Raw genomic sequence first — 19,485 nt, forward strand, 5'->3', positions numbered from 1 at the left:
TATAAATCACTACTCAGTATGCTCTCCTTGTCCTGCTTTTCTGGATCAGCAATGGAAGACTAATAGGAGAGAAAGGTACTTGATTGTGGTAAGAATGTGATAAGAATCAGTGCGTTGATGCATTGCTTACTGTTTCCTTGAAACATTACTAAGCATTAATGGCAAAAATTTCCTTTTCTTTGTGTGTTGAATGTAGTGGTATCTGTAGTGATGTACTGTAGTGGTATCTTGTCTTGTAAAATAGCACTCCCTGCAGACCTTGAAAAAGCCCTATCATAACAACAATGAAGTATCACCCACTTTGTATCTTAAATTGGTAAGGTTTTTTATCGGAAAGATTACCCATCTTGATTGTTAGTATTCATGCACCTCTGACAAAGAACTACATTCTACCTCTTATGGCAATGCCTTGGTAATTAAGAATACAATATCAAATGCATTACCATCAGCAGTGACACCTTTTCTCACATTTCAGTAAACTCTATTTGATCACCGCAGAAAAGCAAAATCACACAGCAGAACCACAGATCCCTGTAATCTACACCTAACTACTGCTATAAAGTAAATTTTTCTATAGCTCCAGTGAAACATTGTAAGGTTAAAAGCCCCTGCCATGTGCTTATTGCTCGTATGTTTTCCATCATGCCTTTGCCATCTAACCAAAACAAAGAACCCACAAGGAAAAAACTTCAGTAAAAGAACTGTGAAGAAAGGGCTACGTAAGTATGATAATCAATCTCAAATCTCTTAATCTTTGAAAGAAATTAGTATTTTTGCTACCGAATATTTTTTTCTGCAGCTTGAAGCTTTTCATTCCTACTATTGCTTTCAGATTACCTGCTTTCTAGCTCCTACAGCTAAGATCTAATAGAATTTAATTGTAACTACAGATTTAAGTGCCATATTGCACCATCCATTTTAAGCAGCATTCTTCAGTGGAATCATTGGGGAATACTGCTTAAAAATGAAAGGCACAACATGGCTTTATGACATGCAGATAAATTTGATTACACAGCTACCAATACAATAAAAAATGAAGAATAACAGTGCATAAACTCTGCAAAAGGATGAAAATACGCCTTGAAGAACTGCTAATGGGATACTGGCTTCTTATCTAACAGGCTACTGTTTCAAAATCCAGACTAGTATGCATCCTATTAAGTTGATCTAAATGGGGAGGTTAAGAAAAATAATTATTTGGTGATATGATGTATGTTTTTTAGAATTTAATACATTAAATCACTGATTGCTGTTTCTCTTAGTCTGATATAATACAATGTCATTCTATTCATCCTTTTTAATCCAAATGATGAGATTTTCAGTTGTAATGACTTCTTGTAGTGATTAAGACTAATATACAAGTAAGAAGAAAACAAATATACTGACTGATATAGCGCCATCAGGAAATAAAATAATAATAAAAAAATAATACAAAGGAAATATTAACAGATAAAAATGGTAGACAAATTTGTTCCAAACTTTCAAATTCCAGGTACTTTTATTGTGGATATCAGTCTGCAAATGTGAATGGGATGAAGCACCTAAAATAATTTTGACAATACGATGAATATGGAAAAGACAATCTGATACAGAAGTATATATATTAGTTGCTGTTTGGAGATGCAGAAATACATTAGAAATAAAAAGACACCAACAAATACAGAAGGAGAAAGAGTGCACCATCATATACCTGGAAAGCAGTATCAAGGAAAATAATAAAGAATGTGGAAGCCTTCCATACTGTTGTCTCTTCAGTCTTCACAACACATTTTAATTATGGCAATCAAAATTGATTTAAAAATTGAGAAAGAAGCTCAGGCCAATATATGTTGATAGTATTTGAAAGTAGTTTGCTAAAACAAAGGCCAGCAGAAGCTGGCAAATTTCCCTCAGGAATTCAGAAATTTATTGAAGCAGAGCCTGAATCATTAACAGAAGCTGGTGAAATTATGACATTATTTAAAAAGCAAACAAACAAACAAAAATAACCCAGAGAAATTCTAAGTAGCAATTAAAAAAAAATTAGCAAATTTAGAAATGCAAAATCAAAAGCAACTAGCTTAGATTTTGAGAAAAACCTGATGGATCAAATATAGATTGTGAGTTTCAATACAACATTGCTGTAGACAGACATCGCTAAACTAGGCTTCATGTATTAGACATAGAGGTTAACATTTCTGCTCCATTCAAGAGCGATAAATGTAATTCAGTAGGTATACTTAGGCAGAAACACCCACCCAACCAACCAAACAAAACGAAACAAAAAAATGTTCTATTATGATCTAGCATAAAATTTTGAAATAATTGGTTTCATTTTGGTCTCTCCAAAAAAGAGGAATGAGACCATGGCCAGACAGGTCCCTTTTTGAAGACGTGGTAGATTGAGATAAAGATTAGAAAAATTAATTTTTCTCTTCACCCATAAATGATAGGACTAGAAATAACTGCCAACAATTTTAGTAAAATGAATTAATTTTAGATATTCTCATAACTACTTTTGGGAAGTTATTGAATTTTTTTGTGATTTCCAGAAGAAGAAGACATAAATATCTGTCATAATGGGTTAATCATATCCAAGCAGACAAGAGACAGTACTTCATCTCTTAATAATTGATTATATATCTATCCTTATTAATTTACTGTAGCATTAGAAAAGGGTACATTCCTTTTTCTTGGTGCTGGCAATGCTAAAACCACAAGTTGAACTGTTATAATGTGATGTGCTGTTTTATTTTTTTTCTAGAAGAGGAAGGATAGTATTTCATGTTGAAAGGTAAAACTCCTAAAGAAAAAAAGGTTACGCATAAAGAAGTACAAAATAGGAGAGCCCCCAAAAGGCAATTTTTCTAAAATTAAAAAACTATCACAAAATTGAATTATAAAAAATTTGGAAGTTTAGGAAAGATGTATAATCAAGAATATACACCTGATCATGAGAGAACCAAGGAACTCAAAATCTATGTAGTTTAGTAGAGAAAAATAATTAGACATAATTTAAGGAGGACATTTCAGGTGGATAGTACCTCTTTCTTTCCAATAAAAAGAAGCAAAATAAATTTAGCAGAATCTAAATCTAACTTTCAGTTTGTGCTTTTTTTGTTATTTTAGAAAGTATATATAAATATATGAAATGAAATTAATAACATAATCAAATTATTTCTACTTAATTTATGTGACAGTTTATCAACTTTTACCTCTAAAACCAACAAAGCCTAAACCAAATCCAAATAACTTCATATCTTTATTTTTGTGATGGTGCCCAAGCACCGTGTCCTTGTAGTTATCAACATTTCTTCTCATAATAATCTTCACTGAAACCAAAACACAGTGCTTTCTAGCTACTAAGAAGAAAATTAACCCTATCCTAGCAAAAACTAGGACAAGTTTCCATTTCTTGAAATCTTTAAAACAAAATTAAATGTCTTTCTGAAGGTATGAGAAGCAGATTTTATACAGTTGAATATGAGATATGCTTTTACATTCAGGGAAAAATATGCAAAAGAGAATGGGTTTAGCCTAATGTCAGAAACAATGTTTGTTTTCAATTTAATGATTAATGATTATTAATTATTATTATTATTGGTTATTATCCAAACAGTAAAAATATTGTCTACTTGCAAAATTATTGCTTCCTTATTTCTTTTTCCTTTATTTTTCTGAACAAATGCAATTATCTGCAAATCAGACATATTTCTCTTCCCATCCTGGCTATGTTAATCCATGTCTATTTTAGATGAGCAATAGAGTTCAGAAGCATAAAAGCAAAATCCTGTGCTCCTATTTAAACTGTCAAAGTACAGAGAGAAAATTAAGAAAACTTGAAAAGTGGAGTCCCACTTTTTATAACTCAAAATCTTATTCTACATAATGTTTCCATTTCTGATTGTCAGGGTAGAGCTACACACCAGGAATTATTAATTTTCCAAGCCCGTGGCATGTAGATGTAAAAATATCTAGTAGTCAAACATAAGATATTAAATAAAGATGTTCAATATATTAATAATGTATTGATAAAACTAAAAAAAAAAAACAAAAACAAACAAACCTGATTGAAATTAGGCTGAAATTAGGTGTCTTTTAAATCCCTGTTTAACAGAAGAACTCAAGATATTAAATAAAAATGTTCAATATATTAATAATGTATTGATAAAACTAAAAAAAAAAAACAAAAACAAACAAACCTGATTGAAATTTGATTGAAATTAGGCGTCTTTTAAATCCCTGTTTAACAGAAGAACTAGCAAACTTCAAATGTAAAATAAATTGTAAACAATTATTAATCTTCATTCTTCATTTTTCTACTAATTCTTCGTTTTTCTACTAGCTTTCTGCAAGAAAAATAATTCAACAGGTAGCAGTGGTATAAATTAATTTCCAGTGTGGTACAGTCTTCTAGACTCTTAAGTGATGTTTAATGCACTAATGGTTTAGAGCATTACCTAATGGCATTAGGTAGTGGCATAACACTACCTAATGGCATTGGTAGTGTTAGGTTTATGGTTGAATTCCATAATCTTAAAGGTCTTTTCCAACCATTTTGATTTTATGATTCTATAATTTTTTCTTCTTAACTTTTGAATGAAGTTTATGCGGCTCACGAAGGCCTCACTGAGTGATCATTATTGCCTTTGTGCAATAGGCAAATACTTGTTTCAATGTTGTCTGCCTTTGGAACAAGGGATGGGAACTGAGATCTCTCTGGTTTAGTGTTCCCAGGCAAGCTGGAGGATGGGGAGGTGCCTCCATTCCTTCAAGTTTCTCATTGCACCAGAGATCTCTGGCTCCAATTCATAAATGCACTAGAAATCTATCTTCTAGGAATCTGTCTCACTTCAGAAACACTCACTGAATAAGGTTGTGGTTCCTTCATTTAAACAATTTTTTATTTTCTCTTTGTCAATAAAATGGAGTTAAAGTAGCAAGCTCTGAGAATGGAGTCATCTAATAAAAGAAAATGTTATCTAACATATTTTGTGCTAGAATACCAGTCTTTGCAGTGAAACAGTGTCTGCTCATAACAAATGGAGGTGGAATAGGGCTTTGCAGTCAGGCTGTGCCTCAGCACATGTTCATTCCTTTGAAAGAGCATACCAAAGTTATAGCTCCCACAGCTGAAAAACAGTAGCTAAATAAATATTTTTAAATGCTTTTCAAGTCAATCGTCTGCAGCAAATCTTTGGCATGATACTTAAGGAACTTCTGGAGGAAAACAATCATTTTAAAACAATTTCTTTACCAATATAATAAATGTATAAAAAATAAAAGAAAAGAACAGTGGCAGAAATAGTCTTCTGTGGGAGACTGTTTCAGAGTCTTTCAAGTCTATTTAGATAGCAAGAGGAGAAGAGCATTACATGACAGATGTGAAGAAATAAAAATAAATCAGAGATTAACAAAGCTTAACACATTTTTAGCTACAATAGTAGAATTGAGATACTGATTCATGAGAAAGTATGAATGAAAGATGTGTAAGGATTTACAGATCTGTTCACAAGAAACAATAATCCTTTCCAATCAGAAACTTTTTTTTTCTTTTTTTTTGGAGGCCATATAGCTTCTGTATTTCTCTTTATTCACCAGTGCACTCTTTATATTTAAATTATATTTAATTACTTATTTGGTTTAAGAAAAAATCATTCCTATTATGTGATGAAGAGCGTGATGACTGCTTCCAAGTCCTTAGACAGACAATGCAGTTGAAGTCTCACTGAGAATATCTTTTGTTCCATAACCTTAGTGGACAAGGACATAATTAAAACACCTTTTCATTAGGCAGAAGAACGTGAGGATGAATGTTAAAACTATGAGCTTTCTTAGAACTCGCTAATTTCATTATTTTTTTTAGAACTGCATAGAACCAGGAATCTAACTATTACTAGAAAGCTGGTAAGTTATATCATCCCCTGAATCTTATTTTGATAAGACGATTCTCACTATTTTAGGAGTGGGGAGGCTAGATTGAGTGTATTACCCATCCAAAAATCCTTGATGTTGCATGCTGCCCATCTGCATGTCTCTAGAATATCCTTTTACCCTAATGAGTTTTCTCATGCTAGCAGTGTATCACAGCTGCTACAAAGAATAATAATTTTCTTGTATTATCTGAGAACATTATGACAACATTAGAACAATTCCTTAGGTTTCCAAGTGATTGATGATTACTTGGTTTCCAAGTAGTTTCCAATATTTTGCGTGTGTACCCACACCAGCAGATTGAAAGGGAACTACACTAAAAGTTAATTAATTTAATTTTAAATTTGAGATGTGACAGCTACAGATAAATTAACTAAAGTTGATGTAATCTGCTCAATCTCAGTTTTCTTTGCCACCATTGTTCTTTATTTTTGCAACACAGACTTCTAAATTAATTTTAAGAAGATACAAGTCCCTGCTTCTCAAACTCCATTCCTTAAATGATTCTCCTTTTCAATTTTCAACTGGAGCTGTGAGCAATTAAATTTACCATTAGGTTGATACTTAGGAAGTAAATATCAGTATTGTTTGTTATAACAAACTGTTCTTAAGAGAAAAAAGTCTAGAGAATAGGAAACTAGTAAGTTTCTTAGAGAATAAAATACCATGGAATGCTCAAAACAATATTAACTCTAATAAGCACAGTTATGTTACATTAACATACAAACAGTAAGAAAAGTCATGTCAATTCAACTACTTAAATAACTGAGTTAATTCAGTGTTTACATAGGGTCATTCTCAAAGCAGCAGCAAATTAAATATGACAATTCAATAATACAGCTGACAGAAAAAGAAATATACTGAAACACAAATAATCCCAGCAAACAGAAGCAGCAAATAATTGCTGCATTTAGATACATACGTGTAAAGGAATAAAGTTAAAAAGAAATAGATTTCCCCAGAGGATGATTCATTTCACCCTGTAGTATTCGGGACAGATATGTACAAGTGCTTGTCTACCTCAAATGAAAAGAGAAATGTCTTTTAAGATTATTGCAGATGAGGCCACAGATTCATGTGTCTTAATTCTAATACACAGCTGTCATGTAGGGACCCTCTATGATCAGCAGAGAGAGGGAAAAACATATCCTATTATTCCCTCTCTGGAGAACTCTAGCTCTCAGCTACTAACCAAGATGTTGAAGTATCAGGCTAAAAAAGGCACACGTGAGAAAGAAACACAAAACAAAACAAACAAAAAAAACCCCAACCCATACACAGTCCATAAGTACAATGACATTCACATTAGAAGCAAACAAAAATAACTAATTAATCCCAGAAAGTGAGGAACAAGGACTCAGCTCCTGAAACAAAGAAAGAAAAACAGGGTAAAAAAAACCCCAAACTGTTAAGAGTAAAATGAACTAAAGTCAAAATAACTGGTCTATAGAATAAATAGTTATGAGTACAAGTACATCTTTAGTTACCAGCCTTCACTTCTGAACATGCCCAGGACTAGTCTAAAGAAGTTAAACTGTCCACAACTAAATATTTAATTACAAATATCTCCAATAATTCTGTTAAAAACAAGTATTGAAATGATACAGAAAAACCCACTATCTGCTCTCTGAAGAAGAGGAATTATAGCAGCTATTTTTTGTTAAGATTTTTAATAGTCTTTGAATTATGTTAATCGAGGAAGGTCTCAATCCCTAGGGGTGCCGTAAGACAAAAACAAAGCAAAGTTGCTGGATTTTGTTTGTCTGGAAGATCTTCATGTGTTCTTCACTTGTATCACTGGAATTCTCTAGTAATCAGCCACCCAGAGAATCTTATTTGCTGCATGTCAAATCACTAAGCTGAAGAAGACATAACGTACAGATCTATTTCTCAGTATCTGAAAGATAGGTTTAAAGCACTTGGATCCAGCTGCTTAAAAGTATTTTTTATCACATTTTGTAATCTAAGACTGTTTAATTTCCTTTTAATAAAGATTACATTTGAGAATTTCAATTTTATTTCTCCAACAAATAAACTGTCCTATATCTGAAGGCAAGAAGCAAACACTACCTTTGTTATATTTATTTGTTCTAGCATTAATACTGACTCATCAGAATGTGTCTCATGGGCTAGGATGCTCTATCAAGGGGAAAAAAAAAAAAAATCTTAAAATATAATCCTGCTAGATACTTTACTTACCTGCAAAGGACTAGTCATAATGATTTCAAGGTAATTTACCTAACTACTAAAAGCTAATTGTCTATCATCACATGTCTATACTTAGGGTTACTTCTTCCATGACTATTTATCCTGCACTTAATAAAAGTTGAATTGATCCAATATTACTCCCTATTCACAAAGTATTGAGGATTAATCTTTGTGCATTTGACTCCAGATTTAATTACACAATATACTTTTGTGATATCTGTGAACTATCTAATCTCAGTTTTGTGTGAAGTTGTACTGGTTGGCAAAATTTCCAACACAAATTCAGTGATATGGTATAAACTGTTGCTAATTTCATTCAAATGCTTGTTGAGCTCTCAGACTAAGCTCCATATTCTCTTCAAAAGTTATACTGATTTTTCTTCAACATGTTGAATCATGTATCTCCTAGTTCTGTTCTTTTATATATCAATTTTGTAACTGTGGAAATTGGCCAGTTCACCATGGAAGATTTTTGACATGTTCATCACCTTCCACTACTTTGACAGAAAGGCTAACTTAACCTTAAGGTCAACATTTATACTTCAAACACTTCATCTCTAGGCTCTTTCAGAACTGCACAGAAAAGACTGTCTCATCCTAGCAACTTCCTAAGGTTCTGTTTATTGATTTTCTTTAACATCTCTTATATAACTGCTTCCATTTTTAACACAGTTCCTTAGAGCCAAAGGAATGGTTCGAATGCAGGACATCTCTGGTTACCTCAGTAATGTAATATAACAAATATAACATAACATAATATAACATAACATATAATTTACTTAGGTTTTCTGCAATAACATTGTCCTTGAATGTATTTTTGGCCTTGAACTTCTGCTGACACTTTAATAAGTTTCCTAATTTTCTCATTTTTTAAAAAGTATTTTAGTGGTTAGATAAGCTTCACATGTTTTGAAGTTGTTTCTCTCTGCCATGTTGGCCACACTTTCTACTACCCTCTTTTAGACATGATTTCCTTTTTCCTGGAATAAGTATTTTAATTTCTATTATATACCATGACTGTGTTGTTTCACCACATCTTTTGGTGATCCTTTTAGATTTTGCTTCTGATTGCCAAGACTTAAAAAAGGTATTTCTACAAGACTTCCAGGTCACCAGTAAGTATTTACTTTTTTGCTACTGTCTTCAAATTCATTTCAGTGAGATTCCTCAGTTTGATACAGTTCTCCATACAAAGTCAAAAATGACTTCCAGATTTTTTCTCTTCCCCTATTTCCAGGTTGTCAAATTTGAGTCCGTTGCCAACAATTTGGATACATTCTGAATACATTATAGTCACATTTATTCTCATTGAAAAAATCTGCTCTGTTTAAGGCCAGCTGTTTCTCTACTCATTTGATAATTTAATCTTAATGGTGAAATAAAAAGCTGTTAACTGAATCACTGATATTTGAACTGAGGATAATTAAAATATCACTGTAGTATTCTTTGGCCTTCGGTTACTTATATGTGCTCTCAACTGTAACTCTAAATACAGTTTTATGTCTAAATATACCTTTTATTGACAATTCACCCATGAACCAAACTAGTGTATTTCCTGGCATGCTACATAAGTAAAGCTTTAAACTACTAACTTAGTCAGTAATTGATATCAAAGAAATAGAAAAATATAAAATGAAGTGCAGTACAACAGGGAAAGAAATATAGCCTTTTAAATTCAAAACAAAACAACTTCTGTGGTAGCTGGAGTACAGAAATGTGTGTTAGATGGAGTTGCCATACATTATATTAACTTCTGTTAGCTCTCAGCTACCTTTCAGGTTATAAAAAAGAAATACATAATAAAAAGCTTCCAGTGAATACCTAAAATCTAGAAGTAAAGTTTTGTTCTAGAAGATACAGTTCCTTCAAAAGAGTGCAAGATCAGAAAAAAAGCTATTTTGCATGCAGCTTCTGAGTGAAACATCAAGAAATAGAAGATCTTTAAAGAAGATCCATTTTAAAACAATGCAGTGTCTTAACTGCAGTTTTTTATCTATTCCACAGAACCCTCCCCTAGTCTCCACCGTGATAACCAATGTGAAGATGACAAAACTTGGGCAAAGAATGAAATACGAGTCTTACACATGTAACCACCAACGTAACCCTCCTAATAAATCTTCAAGTTGAGTGGGTTACTGAAGTCGTATTAGACAAGAGTGAAGACCTTCAGCCTGCTGCCCGAGGTTAAGTTAGAAGCATGTCTATTTATCAGATACAGACAGTGCAGATGACTGGATTAGTTTATTTAATTCCAGTTACTAATTAATTGACTTACCTCAATTACTGACTGATACTACTTAATCCTATCCTACTTCAGTGCCTTTCTGTCTTTGGAAAATAAATATTTCCTTATCTGTGTGAATAAATGGTAGGGATTTCCCCCCCCCCCTTTCTAAGAACAGAATACCCTGCAGACACTTTGTCTGTTCACAAAAATCTTCAAAGAAATATATGTACCTATGATGTTAATATTTAATACTGAAACAAGCATATATTTACTTAAACTAGTGCTAAAAGCTGTTTTTCTCTCCACCTTAAAATACATGATGAAATAAACTTTTTTTAAGGAATAATAATGTTTTCCAAACTTCTACTACAAAATTTACATATTCAAAGCAAGCAAGTAAACATCAGGTTTTAATATTGTAAATAAAAAAAATCACATACTTTATTCTGCATTTTGATCTGCACTTTCCATATGCTTTTATTGACAAATTAATTAGAAACTTTATGTCAGTTAATTTACACATTTTATCATTTACATGCTATTCTCATTACTAAAGATCCCTGTTACATTTTCCTTGCTTATTCATGATTATTTTTCAAACTAACAGTTGCACCTATTTAAAATGATGGCTTGGATACGCATACGTGACTTCAGATACATTTCATAGTAAAGACTATAAAAAAATAAAGCTAAAAGAAATGAAAGTTCACGTAGCTTAAACTATTTCTCCTTTCTAAACATTTCCTTCATCAAACTATACATCTAAAAACCGATGGCAGATTTAGTTCAACAGAAGATGAAGTACCTGGTTTTATGGTGCACTCTATTTAACTAATCCCTTAACCACCTTGGAAATGAGGATTCTCTGGCAGCTGATTTTAATGAGATCATTGTAATTAACTACTATTCTTAATTTCTTATGCTTTATTTACCATTATATTACATTAGTACATCTTAAATGAAAGTTTGGAATGCTTACACACAGCATTTATTATTCAATGGACATTGTAAAACCATATTACGAATTCCAAATTCATATGCAAAAGGTCAGACACTCAAAGTAATGCTTGGTGTGGGTATATGTATCAGTTTATATTGATTTTCAACTGTTTTCTAAACTTTCTAGAATTACTAACCTTTGTAGTTCATTCCAGTAACATTTTCAAACTTTCTTTAATATAAAGAGAACAGCAGCTTTAAGAAAAGATATTTTTATCACATTGTCCAAAAACTATGGGGGTTTTGGCAAAATACCACCTATTTGCACAGCCATACAGGAAGTTCATTTTTTTGTTCCCTATTCCCATAAACATTTGTGTATTTTACAGTAATTGGTGTCTTATTATAGGAAAAATGAGCCCACTATCTCAGTATATACTGATAATCAAATCTCTATTTAATCACTGCGAAATCCACTAGACGGAAGTTAGCTTTTCTCTTTTTGGCTTTTTGACTTGATAGTTCTTGGTGTACAATGGTCTTCTTTCCAAGGAGGATGAGTAATGAGTGTGTTCATATAGAAAAGTATCTGAAGTGTGAGGTTAATGTATACTCAGACTTATATGTCTCCTCTTTCTCAGGTATCTTCTAAGTGCTAATTTTTTACACATCCACACAGAAAGTAACCTTACACTCCCTCCAAAACAGTGCTTGTTGTATGTTTGAATCTCAAGCAGTATTGCTTCCTCACAGTGTATTCAGATATTTCACTGTATCTAGTATTTCCTATGTTGCTGCTCTAAGTCACACCCTGTAGAGCGCACAAGCACAGTAAATCCTATTCATGCAGTCCAGAAGCAAACAGAAAAATACACCTTCCTAACAAGCTCTTTTAATCTCCTTTGGTGATCTTTTAAGAAACCTGTTTCTCTCCACTGATTATATTGGGAGGAAAGCCTGGAATCATAAAGCAATGGGCATATATTTGCAAAAAATGGGCAGCAGAAGCTTGTGAACAAAAATGTAGTATTCAGAAGATACTTTGGTCACAATAAAATTAAATCCTTCATATTTTCTTGAAGAGTCCTTGGATTGCCTTTTCAAGTCTGACTATTAACTAACTTTTCAGAGTACATAGCATTTAACATATTCAAAACACAATCCTAATTGATTGCAATTCTACTTCTAAGTATTCAGGTCCTGGGTTATGTGATTCTATAGAACAGATGCTCATAATAATGAGCAAAAAGAAAATGAGAAATGCTTTGTAAGTAGCCAACATATGACAATTTTAAGTAAAGCATGCTATTTAAGTGGTTAAATTGAACATTACTTTGGAACTAGAAAACACAGAACAAATGCAGAGTCTCATTTAGAGTAACATTCAGCTTCACTAGCTGCAAGAATACTCTGTGCCTTCTGCAATTGCCTGGCTCATTCTTTACACAATGTCAAACTTTGAAATAGATTAAATAGTGGTCCTTCATATGGTGACTTCAAACATAAGCAACTCTTTATCACCACTGGATCAAAACAACTGATGCCCTCTCCAAATCACAGCAGTATGTAAGATCACTGTTGAAGATGTTCCAAACACATCCTCACCTGCGTGACACCCTTAATTCTGTCACTGACTAACTTTTCAAGGTTAGATCTTTCAGCCTTAAATTTCATTTTTTTTGAACATAAATACCACCTGAGTTTATTACTTATAATGGCATAATACTTTTACACATGTAAATTAATTACTAGTAATGGCTTAATACTTTTATATACATGTATGCTATACTACACTCACTAATAATAGATATCATTTTTATTATTTTAAAGGACAAATTTTCCCTCTCTACACTCTTCATCTTGCCCCTCCTCATGAGTCATTTCATTCTTCACAACTTTAAACATAGTTATGCAGATTTAAGGGTAATTGGTGACATTGCATAGTATCATAAACACAGAGACTCCAAGGGACTATGGCTTTCCTTTTTTTGCCCCCACTACTGGTTTTACAGATTTTATTTATAAAGATTTAAGGGAACCATTGGGTAGTTTTAAAATAACAGCATCAATCTTGTCTTCTTGTTTTATAGTGTAAATGTCATGAATTTGAATCCTTTACCTACCCAAAGAGGTTGTGCAAGAATGACAGTTCATTATAAAAGTGCACAATATGAGAAAAAATAAATTATATCTTGTATGAATGCTCATTTAAGAAATGTTTCAGAAGTAGATAGTGAAATATCTAGTCAGAACCCCTCAATATTGAAAATCCAAGAAGGTGGTATAACTTGTTCACATGTTCACAGCAACTAATGAATTTCACTCTGCAATGCTATTTAGCTGGTCATAATTCAAATGTAAAATTAGTAAGGATAAATTTCATTTAAATTAAAGTGTTATGATTCAAGAGGAGGTAAATGGATGACTACAACTGCAGCATCACCTATGCCACCTCTTCCATGTGTTTTAATGCTTTTAGTACTTTTACTACCTTAATGGAATGTTGACTACGCTTGGCCTTTGCACTCCAGTGCACAATACCTCTCATTGTCTTTGTCTACTCGTTATACCATAAATACCAACCATTTAAATTCATGTCATCCTCAATTTCTGGCTAAGGCTTTTTCTAACATGTGAATAATAGACACCAGACTTGTGAGAATTAATTTCAGATTTTGCAAAAATTCTTCTTTAGTGATTATAAGCCATCCTGGCTTTGGAGACTCACTGTATCTCTGCTTCTCCTTTACTATCTCATTTAAACCTTTGCCCACCTCCAAAGTATGAAGACAATGCATTTCCTGCAGACTGAAGTATCTGCCACAGTGACATTATTTTAAAGCAAATTAATGACATTGAGGCCTCTTGGAGAGACCTGCAAAAGCAAATTTCCTGGGGAAGGACTTTTCATAAGGGTAGTTAATGACAAAACAAAGGGAAATGGCTTTAAACTGAAAGAGAGTAGGTTTAGATTAGATATTAGGAAGAAGTTCTTCACTGTGAGGGTGGTCAGACACTGGAACAGGTTGCCCAGAGAAGTTGTGGATGACCCCTCCCTGGAAGTGTTTAAGGCCAGGTTGGATGAGGCTTTGAGCAACCTGGTCTAGTGGAAGGTGTCCCTGCTGATGGCAGGGGGGGTGGAACTAGATGATCTTTAAGTTCCCTTCCAACCCAAACCATTCTATGATTCTATGAAATATCAGACTCGCACGGGCAATTAATGAAATTATTAAAAGTGATTTTAGCAAAAATAATTAATGAGCAGTAACTATAGCCAAACCAAAATATGGTTACTGCCATCCATTTACAGTATCCCTTTAATAAAATGTGATCCTGCTCTCAATTACATTTTAACTATACATTCGAAATGTTCTGCCTATTAAAAACAAGCAGTTTTGTCTGGAAATTTATTTTGTTTGGTTCTTTTTTTTAATAAAGTTGAAAATGTTAAATACCACAGATGGACGTTAATGAATGGTAGGCTTCTAGCAGCTGTTTTGCGCTTTTCAAAATCTTCTTTTTAATTGCTTATACATGTTAGTTGAGAATTTAGGAATATAGGAATCAAGCATTCTACATTTGTATTCCAAAAATGCAGAATGGGACAAAACTGTTAATGAAAGTTCCAATTGCTTTGATCAAAACCTTTAAATACAAAATATTATAAAATAAAAAAAGCCTTGATTCTTACAGGTATAAAATAGACTATAATATACCAGTTATATGTGATTGTTCTTTTAATATACTTGAGCATTTTTAAGAATTGTAAATGAAATTACCTAGAAATTAAATTTTGTCTTTACCTAACTAGCCTAAATAAAAATCAATTAAGAAAGTATTTTAGCCTAATGTGCCTCAGTCTTTTATCTTCTTCTAGACTTATATGTTTGCCTATGACAAGAACATCCTAAATTTTTTTTTATAATATTGTCAATAATGCCGAAAATTATTGTTTTCTTTTTTTTTTTTTCCTTGCAATTTGTAATAGTATTCAGTCTGACTATGATTTAACATCTAAAAAACTGTCTGACTAAAGTCATGGTTTCATGAGACCACACCAGTGTGCAATGACCACATCAAAATCATAGCTTCGCTATGTAAAAAGTACATAAAAATGTGGCCTAGAAAGCCCCTGATTAACTAATCAATATTGAATGATTGATGAAAAAGCTGTCAAAATTTAATTTATTACAAAATAATAAATAGTAAGATTAAGCTTTTCTGTGAAGTGTTCCATCCTAAAAGTTTTCAGATCTGATCTAAGCCACTTCAAATAGCTGTGGTAAGTTAATACAGATAGAAACAAACAAACAAACAAACAAAAAATCATATAGAAAAGTATTAATTACAACAAATTAAATAAAGAGCTACTCTCAACCAAAACAAAGAACAGGTACTTTCTCTGACATTTAATTTTCAGGAAAACGATTGTGAGAAAATGAAGCTTCAGGCACCCCTTTTTCCAGCTCCTAATAATGTGAATTATCTCCCAGGTCATACTACAGAGGAGTGGGCATGCAGTTCAAGGTCCTCCCTCCTTCTTCATAAATGCATATGCATTTGTTTTTTAGCATGGTCTTTAACCACTAAACTACCACAGCTATAGTACATATTATGCACATAAACTGGGAATTAAGATTTCTACTTGCAATTGTAATTAAGAATGTTTTTGTTGCTTTTAATTATTATGGTATGGAATTGCACTGTGAGCAATCCCAGGACTTTTTTTGGTTTTATTTTTAAAAAAGAAAAACAGTACATTTGAATATTCTGAATACTGATCTTTTGCTACCAAAAAAACCCCACCAAAACCAATAAAACAAACAAATCACAGGCAGTTCATTACAATATCTGAGTTTGTTAGATATATCTTTCAGATGGAGATATTTTGAAGCTGGGATTCAAATATTTCCAAGGATTAAACAACAGACTATAAAGAAACAGCAGTACTTTTAAGTGATCAATAAATTATTGCTTCTGGTAAGAACAAGGTTTTTACACTCAGTCATAAATGTGGTTTCCTACTACAAGGCTTTTTGTTATTCTGTAAACAATTACCGTTTGCTACCAAAAATTTAAAATTAACTATAGTTGGTGAAGCTAAGAGAAACCATTAATCATGATCTCTGTCATAGTAATATTGCATCTGCATATGTTAATTACATCCTGTTCTTAACATCCACCATGAAATGCCAAATAGCTTAGCATATTAGCCTGGATAATTTTTGCATGTGTTCATAAAAGAATGAAGCCAATGATTTGGTTCAATTCCCACACTTATTAGAGAGGCTCAAGGTCATTTTGAATAATGATTTCAACCAAATGGAAGTCATGCCTAATGCACATAGGACTAGGTCATAAAAAATTCTTTGGTGCATAAAGGTACAATTGCAAAAACATCAGCTTCATGCACTGAATAGATTTTGGAAAACTAGTCCTCTATGACCCCAAAAGCTTCTACTCAGCTTTTATATAACTTCAAAATCATCAGTTATTGGCTTTTAGGGTCTGTAGACAGTCATATTTTCTAATTTTGCACATTCTCAGGAAAGCAAGTTTTGACAGACTGTGCAATTCATCAGCCAGTTCATGCTGATGCCTGACTAGACCCAGAACATCAGTGTTCCTCAACAAAGATTTCCTATAGGCTTTGATGTACTAGACATTTTCAGAGAATGCTGAAAGCCATCCAAAATGGTTGCCCTTCCAATATAACAGAGTCATGGCCTTCATTTTCTTTTTAATTCTGAATTTAGAATGCATTTTTGCCCACATTTTATCTAAAAGGCTAGACTCTAGAAGAAATAAGACCCATACCTCCTTTCTCTACACAGGTAATTCAAACTCATCTACCGCCTCTAAGGAGTATGACTTAAGTTATGTCACATTATTCAGAATGGGTATAGAGATTATATTTTATCCTCTTCTACTGAGATTCCACTATTCAGTGAAAATATCCATATTAATTGCAACAAGAAGAGTTTCTACTTAATAGGGTCTGACTTTGGAACCCTTTATCAGTTTCACTCTCATGCTACCTCTGTTATTTATCTAATCACTTTATTTAATGGAAATGATCAAGTATTAGTGACATAAATTCTCATAGAAGAGAAAAAGCTTTTCTATGTTCTTTAAATCATACTCTTTACAAGACCAACTCTATACATTGTAAAGCATGTCCCTTGAGCCCAGAGAGCCATGTGGAGTGTTGAAAGCTCTCCCTTCCTCTCCTCTGACCTATTTAGCCCCAAACATGAGCAAAATGAGAATACTCAATTGCAATATTTCTCTTTACCATATTCTGAGATGCCTCACTCCCCCCTATAAAGCTGTATGGCTAATTATGGCTCATATGAATTTAACAGAAGAAACTGTATTCTAAATTGATATTAAAAATGTAAAAGTTTGATAGGCGACTTTTTAAAAAAAAATTTTTTACTTCATATCTAAAGCATCAGGTCAAAATATTAAAAGTGTAAAGGAGGCTTAGGTTCTCATTTTTTTTCTTCAAAATAAATAAGAAAATTAAAATACATATATATATACTGAGCTGTATTGTGTACCACATTTCATTGTAACACTTTCTGTTTCAATGGAGTTTCAAAAATACAACGGGCAGAATGGTGGCATTTCATTTCCCTACTAAGCAAAATTTTTACATAGGTGAGACTGGTGGTCAGGAAGCAAAATTCAGCTCTCAAATGGTTTCTGCCAGCTCCATGCAAGTGAAAGCCAATCAAACTATATCATCTCTCTCACAGCTATATAAACGTCCATTTTTTCTTGAGCTAAATCCCACAAAAGTAGAAAGCACTGATTACATAGTAAAAATATACTGTAATATATCCCAGCAACATATCTACAAACCATTATTGACTCTGAACTGGAGGAAAAAGCAGTATAAATATGTCTGCTCTGTGACATCATATCCTAAAGAAGTGTGGGGTTTGTCATCTTTGAAATAATGTCTTTTTCATCCACGAAAGAAATGATCCAGTTAGAATCAGTGATAGATATCCACTACCTAATTGTTTTGTCCTTTTATTAAAAAGGCAGTCCTTCCAAGAAAAACGCTCTCCCTTTTGTGAATGTTAAAATAGATACCACTGGAAGATTGCTAAGTAGATTCTAAGTGGCATGAATAGACATAATTATTGCATCACTGATAAAGAAATTCTTTATCTTTCATTACCCACGAAAGAGACTTTCCAGAAGAAAGAAACCTTTCTCCTCTAATAAACAAAAACCTTCCTCACTGACTCCTCTCTAGAAAACAACATTGATATCTTATTTAAAAATGAGGAAGAAACTTTTGACTTCCATTGCACATAGTCTAAAAGTTTGAACAATTTTCAGAAGTTTGATAGGGCAGATTTTCCAATTTGATGCCACTGAATTTTGGTGTTCAGTGCTACAATGGTTTTAGCGGATAATTAAAATACTAAAGCTCTTTGAATGGTTGTAATATTGATTATTCTTTATAGTCGACTTTTTTTTTTTTTTTTTTTTTTTGGGTACTCCAACATACACTTTGCAATAGAAATTTAAGTATGCAACAAAGAAAATCCGTATTCTATTTAAAATAAATAAACATATTCAAATTGGAAACAGATTTATCAGCTTTCTTGTCGTCAAATTATGAAAAGGAATTGAAACTAACATGATAATGAGGAGATTTTATTTTCACTTATAAAGTAAATGTTAATTTTATAATTTAGTATGTTTCTGTTTATTAATATCTGGATACATGGGAGAGGTTTTGTGCTTAATCTTACAGGATATGTGAAAAGAATATTCTTTTATTTCTGAAGTGGCTATCAATTGCTGGTAAGAATTAACACCAAATCAGTAAAATAAAAATTGAATCTTTGCTTAGAGTTTAAATCAGAAAATGCTTACATTTGAGATAGTCAGTGGTAATATAGCTAAAGTCAGGAGATTTCTGAAATGAGTGGAGTTCTTCATATCCATAAAAGTTTGAATAGTTGGATCTTTGGTGCATTTCCAGACTGATTTTTTCCAGAGACTACATGTCCAACAGGTTACCAGTAATAACAAGAAGAAATAAATACATATTGTGACATCTAGAGTATACTTAAAGCTCTATTCAAATACATATATATGGTATATATCTCTATACTGTGCTGTAAATTTGCTAATTCAAGAATGCAGGTTGGTATAGACGACGACACTATTAT

The 19,485-nt window shown here is 32.5% G+C and overlaps 1 protein-coding gene across 1 annotated transcript in view; it reads right to left on the reverse strand.

Moving 5' to 3' along the window:
- Positions 1-19,485, reverse strand: part of LOC104522944 (CUB and sushi domain-containing protein 3) — a gene marked incomplete at its 3' end in the record, with an annotated part of 213,163 nt that overhangs the window by 41,080 nt on the left and 152,598 nt on the right. The gene's annotated exons all lie outside the window — the stretch shown is intronic.

This window comes from Antrostomus carolinensis, unplaced genomic scaffold (genome assembly GCF_000700745.2).
Source record: "Antrostomus carolinensis isolate BGI_N321 unplaced genomic scaffold, ASM70074v2 scaffold253, whole genome shotgun sequence".
Taxonomy (NCBI): Eukaryota; Metazoa; Chordata; class Aves; order Caprimulgiformes; family Caprimulgidae; genus Antrostomus; species Antrostomus carolinensis.